At 29.1% G+C, this 9,594-nt stretch overlaps 1 pseudogene; it reads right to left on the bottom strand.

Moving 5' to 3' along the window:
- Positions 1-1,787: 1,787 nt before the first annotated feature.
- Positions 1,788-9,594, bottom strand: part of LOC105620723 — a 9,226-nt pseudogene continuing 1,419 nt past the window's right edge.

Genomic DNA, 9,594 nt, shown 5'->3' with positions numbered 1-9,594 from the left:
CCGATATAGCAATTGGAAATTCTTTAAGGATCTGTGTCATCAGTCGAGCCATGGATCGTAAACCGGAGGCGAATTCCCGCCGGAGAAAGAGACCGCGCGATTTCGATCGTTTAGCGGCCGCAGAGCAGATCTTCTCTGTTCCTGAGGATACCAGCGGTTACGCGCCGCTGCGCGTATCTCCCCCGGATCTTCTTTGTTATTCCGATCACGCACGGATGACTATACCTATGGATATACACGCGAGTGTGTTTACGACAAAATGGTTGAGGTAATCCGTGACCTTTAATGATTTTACGATACTAAGAATTCAGTTCAGTTGTCCAAATGTTTATCGTCTTATTATGACTTATCATAATCAGGATCGTATATTTTAAGATACGTGGAATTACATATTGTTTACGTTAAGTTACATTAAGATTATGCAAATCTTTTTTTATGTGGACAGTATAAGCTATATAAAATATGTAAATTTTAAATTGGATAACATATTACAGAAAAAAGTAATTAAGTTTTATAAATTATTATATCTGACTAATATTAATAAATAAAAATATACAAGCGAGATTAAAGCTTTATACAGTCTAATGCAACAATAGAGAACATAGGCTTCGATGATTCGTAAATTGTTTAGATATAGATGACACATAGTAAAATAACATAATTTACATAATTTACGTTGTATACACGTAGATGTAGATTATATTTTACACATAACTCTGATCACAATAACATTTGACTTTATTAATTGTAATTTTGAAAAAATATTTTCTAGGAAAATTGCAATTTTAGATTTTAAAATATTGATGGATTAGCATTCAATTATGTTTTTTTAATATACGAGATTGATATTTGTGATTTTTAATTCTTAGTTATTTTTAATTGTACAATACAATTGCAGTTTTATTATTTTCTCCGTTAATATTTTTAAACAATGTAATATAATAATATAATGCAAAGTTTATAAAGCTGCGTAGGAATTGTTTTACGAACATTAGAGAATACAGGATTCATGTTCTGAGTTGCTAGTGAATTTATTTAAGAGGAAGCAGTATAATGCCGCCGGGAAGAACTGTGCATCGCGTCTAGTAATATGTTAGACAACCCCATTATTTGTTCACTTACCAACTTGAGTTTCATTAAGAAGAATTTTCACTCTTCTGTATGCATGTCCACAAGAATCGATTGCCATAATTTAACGTAGAGAGAAACATTTCTTGTTCGTCGATAACATGAAAAGGTGAATCGATCGTTATGTCGTAGGCTGAGAAATAAATTTTCGACTCGAATTGCTCTCGCGTAAACTAACGCTCGTGTATATGTAACATTTTACGACATCGGAGGATACATATAAATAATCGCTTGTTGACCGGCGTTAAAGTGTAACGTAAAATTTTATCATTCGGATGGTAACACATTTCTTCTCGTTGCGCGATTTAAAAGCGCTATATAATTTTCAGGGACATTCGATCGCATACGAAGATTTTCTTACGTATGTATTGCGACGATTTGCCGCAATCGTCGGTCCGATTACGGTTTCAAGCGAAGCATTTACTAGCGAAGTACTTATTTCCTGCGTTATTTCAGTTTGCCCTAGCGTCGCTAGTAATCATTAAAATACATTCCCAGAAATTGCGTGATATTTTCGAATCTCTTCGTTTCAATTCCGCTAAAGCCAGCAATATCGTGTCATATAAATAATACTGTAATCAAGACAACTTTGTGATAATTTCTATTTTATTGGGTTTATCATATAATCTTTTACAGCTTACTATGAAAATGACATGTATTTATAAAGAACCGGTGCTATCGCTTTTACTCGTTCCAATGGATTTTTTCCTTCTTTTGATGATTTTTTTGTTGCTGCATTTGAAAAATTTTAACTCTTTTATAAGCTTTTCTGTAAAGGATATTTGTAAAATGTAATTTTTATAGCTTATAAAATAACTTCGTAAAACAAACATAAAAATTATCATTAAATATATAATTAATGTTTTGAATATTCCAGAAAAATGTCTATCCGGCAAAGATATAAGACAACGCAATGTTCATTTATCATAATTAAAAATACTTTACCGACATCCTCGAAATTCAATGGTTCCATTTGAATTTTCGTCGTTTCTTATAAAAATCAAAATTTTAATATTGATAGTTTTCGATGCTTATATCTGTGCAAAACGATCATGGTTTAAATTGTCGCGTGTGGGATTAAAGTTTGTGGAAACTAAATGTAAATTTTTTCTTGGAAGTTATCTTGCGTAAAATTTATCCAAAGTAAATTTCTTCCTCAATCTTGAAGTAAGCGTACACGCTTCGGCTTTAACTTTGGCTTACTTGCTTATCAAACGCGCGCAAGCACTCCTGAGCCACTATGTCGTCTTTACACGTACGAACTAAATCGACGAAGTTTCAGTTAGTTCAACTATAAATGTAGTCTAATAAAGGCGAATATAAAATACTCCGCCTATATGTTTTATCTATTCGTGTAATTAATCAAAAGGAAAAGAACTAGATAGAAGATGAGATAGAAAGTTAAGAATTAATAAGAATAAATACAATAAATGAATGAAAAGAAAAGATTTTGAAAGTTAATAAAAAATTTATTTATAATTATTTTAGAAACAAAATAAAAAGAATGATTGATTTTAATTATATGTTTATGTAAATAGCTTATTATATGTATATACTGGAAAGCGGACGATTTGTAGTCTATTCAGTAATAAATTTTTTAAGCTTGAATAATATTTTATACTATGTATTATAAAGTCACTAATTTATTCTGCCTTAAGATCTAGTTGTGTGTGTAGATTTTTAACATTTTTTAATGATATTTAGGCAGCTAGAAAGTATTCTAAATTCTTTGACCTGTCTCCTTTATAAATGAACTGTTTTTATATAAAAAAAGTATTAGAAATATACACTATCAATACAGAGTTCGGCGAGAATTACACATTTCGATCTATTTTCAGCTTAATTTCTCGCCTCTTATCTTATAAATCTATGCGCAGTTTAAACGCCGATTGGCAATATTCAAAATATTTTTTAGTCGTGTTCTTCATTATATAATTATTTCAAAATTTAAAGACCGCACCGTGTATTTACCTGATATATTTTGGGGAGTAATTATGCAGCTTTTGATTTAATCTAGATAATTCTGGCCATAATACAACATGAGTATAATGTGAGAATAGATATCGTATGTCGCACATATTACCGTTTCTCTTTCCACCATTTGTTTTGTAACTCGCCGATCACACCACTTTCCTGCAACTTTAATATGGCAGTACATAAATCTATGTGATAAAGTATATCTGTCGTAAAAATTATTTTATTAAAATCGCTTTCATTCAATTGCAAAAATTTGTATAACATGCACAAAATTAAGAGTAATTGACAATAATATAATAACTTGTCACAATTATTATTTTTATTGTATTATGATTATATTATTGTTATTGTATTATGATTGAATCATCCATCTTTATCTCATTGCTATTCCATAACCTTTGGCATCTGAGTCCACCTATTCGCGTCACATTATAATGTCTATGTTTAATATACTTTATTGACAAGAATTCCATAAAATATGCATAATTTTCGTACTATACGTTCCATAAGCTTCGTTACTTTTCATAAGCATCTCATCATGAGTCTTCATGTAATTGTATATGGTTCATATAATCGCATATGGTTCATACGTGGAATCTCGCAAAACGAGATTGACTACTTCGAGCTACCAAGCATTTCCATAAGTAATAACGCAGAATATGCACTTTTAATTAATGGTTTTAATTAATGGTTATCAACTATCACTGTTTCTTCCTTTTGTGAATCACTCACCTTAAAGAATGAGAACATCGAGCCATTAATTTGTGTTACTTGATTTTTTCTTGATTAGCCAGTTTTTCCATCACTTGAAAAGACGACGGATTTCGTGCAGCTGCCAAATTGACGACATTGGTACAATGATACAATGACAATCAGAATAAAGAACCATCATGCAACACCTAAAGCTCTTGTTGAAATTCCTTTGAAATGTATACTACAATTCTTTTCGATTCCATTGTTTATTTTAAGGGCAAAGATACATGACGGATAAAGTATAGATCGATTGTTTTATCGTTTATAAAAAACAATTAAAATTATATCATATCTGCGCAGTACATATTATATAATGTATATACGCAGTTACGTATATTGCTAAAAAACATTCTCGCCGTAAGATAAACATTTTTAAACAATATCAAATATTGTGTATTCCCGAAAGAATATTTTAATTACGGAAAAAAACATAAGATTTATTATTATACTTATCTTAGAATGAAGTCTCATTCCAAAAGACAAAACTGAGCCAGACTTTGAAAAAGAATGGAAAATTTTTACTCTTTTAGAATGAGATTTTTACTTGTTTGACATTCATTCCAAAAGAATGAAATCTCATTCCAAAAGAATGAAAATCTGCCAAAAAAAAAAGAACTTTTTCAAGGGTGAAAATATTTTTATTTTTTTTCAAAGACTAGTTCAACTTTCATTTTAAGAAATTTAAAGAGTAAAATAAAAAAATATTATATATATTAAAATATTATATAAATTGAATATTATTTTTTAAATATTGTTTAAATTCTATGATGTTTTGGCTAATTATAGAGATTTACAAATCCCTTGACTTGCCTACAAACGTTTGGTCTGCAGATAAATTAGAATAAAAGCTAACTGTATATACGAAGTGGACACTTATTAATCGCGCACACTATAATCGATTCTGAGACGTATGCAAAAACCTGCAATGACATGAAGTGTTGTGCGCTCAAGAACTTGTTTGATTTCATGTAAGAAAAATTCTTAAGGCACACTTTGTAGACATTGGCAAGCTAAAGTGGATATCGCTTGGGTGCAAATCCGGTAGAAGACTTCAGGAATCCGATCATTAGAAATGAAGTATTTGTCAAGGTGAAGGATGTTTCCAATACTTCCGCCTCTTTGATGCACGGATATGGATTTGTCCATTCTACGGGACAGTTTTCTAATTACAAATAATAATGCTGTACGCTCCAATCACACGTACCCAAATGTCTTTCGAAAAGGGTCTTAGAAAGGATAACCTGGAAGGATCTTTGATAGTACCTTGTACAGAACGTTTATATCTGATATATTGTTTCATTCAAAATAAATGTTGAAATCTCAGTGTATACTTGTCGATTATATTATGAATATATTATGAATATACCACGTTTTATTTAAGTTCATAAACGATTCGTAAAATCTAACATTTTCTTTCGCAGCCGTCAGATCTGTGATTGCTAAATTTGTTTCCTTCAAGATCAAATAAAAAAATTCAGCGTGTTATAAAAAAATTTCTATGAAAAATATTAGGTGTATGATAAAATTAATATTTGTTTTTTTATCGATTTATGTAGGTCTTTGTATCTTTTTATGTCTTTTTGAGTTTAGATTATAAAATGGAAAAAAAGATAAAAACGTCTTTCGAAAATATTAATTTAAAATACATTTAATTTCGTATTAATGATGAACCGATTTTTGAAAATAAATGGAAATCATCAGATTCTATCGACATATCTATGAAGAGGCAACTGCTTTATCGGTATAAGAAGCTACAACGTGTTGATCTCGTATTATATATACGGTGGAAGGTAGCAGCACTATTCACGTATGAAGTTGACTCAATATATATGATTCGTATAAGATAAAATCAAAACGCGGAAGAATTTCATCGACTTACACTAGCAATTATTTTTTTCCAGCATTCCATCCCATTTCTTAGTTATATTATTAAATGATCCGTAAGCTTCGTCAATCTGGACTTCAAATATATAATTAAATCCTAGTATCTTGCTCATTTTTTGAATTATATCTATCATGAAACCTTCGTATCGATCATTTCCAATTATTTCAGAGGATGATTCTTTAAGCATCCCATACGGCTGCGCCTGGAATATATTCTAATTTAATTTATCTTAGAAACAATTATTTAATAATCTCTTTTTAATAATCTCTTTATTTAATATATAAAATAAAAATTGATGGCATAGATAATAAAATAAAGTAAATTTTTTTTATCAATTCTATCTGTTACTTTCTTCCTTAGAAAAAAATATAAAATTCATTCAATACATTTAGATCGATAAAGTATACAGCACAAAGTAATAAAGACAAAATAGTCATCACATGCAGTATTCTAATAAATCAGCAACATTATAACGTTCAAGTAGTAACATATTGCAAACGTTATATTATAGCGATATTGTTATAATTTTTGCTGTGCGAATCTTATTACTAATATTTATTCGGAATTATAGTATTCTATTAGTAAATTGATAATCAATTTAATATATATTGATGCTAATAAACTCCTTTTATAAATAATGTTACTGTATTTTATAAACCTACAAAAATTGCGATTATTATTGGAAAATATTTATTAAATATAATACTAACTTGCATTTTATAAAACTTTACCAGAAAATACATTGTGACAAACACAGATTACTCTAACTATTGATTGTGACATCGTTAAAATTGATAATAAAATTTTTTCATTTAATTACGTGTCATTATTTCTGGAACATGTAACTTACTAAGCGTACCATTTATATCAACACATTATTTTAAATTATGTTTTTAACTAACAATAGTGAATAGATGTTTTATTTCTTTGATAATTTTGTTTCATATTACGAAAGAAAAAGTTTTATATTTATTTTTCTTTGACAATTATTAACTTGATTAATTATTAAGTAAATATAAATGAATATTTGGAACATACTACGGATATTTGGAACATATTAGCAATATCAGGACGAGAAAATGCTTTTCACGTAAACTCTTGTCTACTCTGGGGATTCTGTATTCTGACTTCCATTGAAAACCAAAATTCGTTTTCCATTCACCGATTTTATACAATCCTTCATTTCCTAGATTTACAATATCTAGTTGGAATTCGCTTCGGAATCTAACCGAAGCGTACTGCTTAATCCGTATATCAGCTCCTATAATTAATTCAAAAATTTATTATACGTACATTATACAGTGTCTTCTTGATATTTTCTAAGAGATCCACGGTTTCATCAACACTTTATTTATTATCTATATGTATAATGTTTTGTTATTATAAAAAAATAGCACTATAGATCTGGTCCCTACGAAAATGATAATCGTGTCCATTAAGGAGGCCTAACTCGAAGCTTTTGGTCGGCCGCGTTTCGTCACGGTCCTACACTACTAGACTTATTAGTAAGGATGTAGTGTGGGCTCTGCCTTAGACGCCTGGAATGAATTTTAGATTGATATTCTATTTAAAGGAAAGCTGCTCGAGCGAGTCTCATTGGATCTCTGGTGACGAATCGCCACAAGCACATTTTTAAAATAAAATAAATAAGAATTAAAAGGATGAAATTATTTATAATTGATAAAACCGTATTATTTAATTATCTAGAAATTATAGCGTATTCTAAATTGTTTCTAAATTAATTTTAAATATATACGTATATTATGGAAAAGATTAATATATTTAATATTATTGTAATTTGCTATAAAAAAAACAATAATTGCACATACATTTCGCATATAATTACTTAAGCTGAAACCGTGCCCGCAAATTTCCATGTTGCAAAACAATTTTTTAAGATTTCTTTTCACGCTTTTGCGAAATCGTGCATAACCACTTGCGAGAAGTTATACTGCATCATAAGCAAGTGCCGCTTTCTTTAAATGGAAACTGTTTGTCAAGTTCCAATTAAGAGACCGAGATTGGGGAAGGTATATCGAACAATTAAGCTATCTGGGTCGATTAAACGTACGCTCATTAAATTTACTCCGGAATATTGATAATGTTTTAAATCCAAAGTTTGCAAGTCTTAATATTCAAACGTGTGTTAATCATCGCTACATTCACGAATCAAATAAGATTTAAGAAATTTATACACACAGTTAAATATATTTAATTCTTCTGAATACATTTTATTATTATTTTAAGTACAATAACAATAAACATTTCTCATTTTGACTACATAAGATTTTTTATTAGAAATTTTTTTAAATTGTAATCTTTTAATATTTGATTTTTTTATCATTTTGATATATTTTGCGTTAATTAAGCGAAATGTTAAAAAAATATTATTGAGGAATTTATCTTATCAGAGAAGTAATAATTATTGTATATCTCTCTGACATTATTCCAACTTGTAGTGCTTGTTTGAAAATAGATGTAAGAATATCATATGAATAGTCGAGTATGATATTTCTATGTCCAGACATCTTAACTTCTTTCATAGCTTATCTGCAAATAAATCATCTCGTCAATTTGGATGGCTCGTGTCTTCAGAAAAATTCTCGACAATAGTGACATGTCTGACGTTCGTTTCATATCCATATAATCGTAAATCATGCGATACTTTCTGACGTTTACTGTGGGATTAGATAACAATGACACAAGTGTATAATAATTTTGTTTAACAAACATTGCTTGCACCTACACTCAGACTCGTACGAGAAACGACCTATTGGTTCGCGCATGCATACCTAAAATTTAGTCCGCTACCTAAATGGACCATCGCGGAAAATGGTATGAAATATTTGGCAACTGGAGCAGCGGTTTATGCGTATTAAGCCATCCGCATTGTCGTAAAATACTGCATATTCTTTTCATTTGTATTCTTTTATTAAATCTTGTGAAACCTAATTTCAGGCATTATAATTTTAATATGAATGTAATCAATGACAATAATTATGGAAATTTGTTGAACATAAAAAAATTTTAATTTTCTTTGCTCTCAATCCTGATTAAATTACATTCAGTTAATGTAATTTAATCTGGATTCAGTTAGCAAAGAACAAATAAATACTTGCAAATAATCAAATTAAAATGCAATAAACTTACGAGTATATCGCATAAGAGATGTTTATCTGAACATTGAGGTGCTGACAATGAAAATTTCTTATAAGCAATATAATTTTTTATTTTGGTTATAATACTTTTAATTTAATTTAATATTTTAATAAAAAATTCCAACCATAGAAATCGAATGTAATTGTATGACTTATGTCAGATTGTTTATAGATTGAAAGCAATTTTTATGTATAAACTGCTAAATTCATAAATAAAAATAAATACCATGGAAAGTGCGTCGAAGTGCGAATATAGGTTTATTACATTGCCATTGTTTTGATTTAGAATCCCATCTGACAGCAATATGAGGTATATCCAAAGCACATACTTTGGCTGGCTGTTATTTTGTCTTGAGGACCAAATATTGCAGCAAATCCGTTATTTATCAATTCGCACGCTGTATGGCATTGCCCAGAAATGCATAATGTAATTTTACAAAACGTTTTGTTAATTGCATTAATGCATTAATTGCATTAATAATCAAGTACTTTATTGCTGTAATAAATTGAAGCATTATTCATTATTAATAAAATTACTAAAATTGCTTGAATTTTGATTCTATAACACATTATTTTATAATACATAAATAGTGTTTGAAAAAATTTATATGCAATATAACTCAAAGATTGTGGATGTATTACATGTTGCACGTGACAACAAATGCGTTTATTAGATAGATCATATATATATAT

Source organism: Atta cephalotes (genome assembly GCF_000143395.1).
Source record: "Atta cephalotes unplaced genomic scaffold scaffold00028, whole genome shotgun sequence".
NCBI lineage: Eukaryota > Metazoa > Arthropoda > Insecta > Hymenoptera > Formicidae > Atta > Atta cephalotes.
The sequence above is the reverse complement of the archived record's forward strand: the minus strand, read 5'-3'. Positions and strand labels throughout refer to the sequence as shown.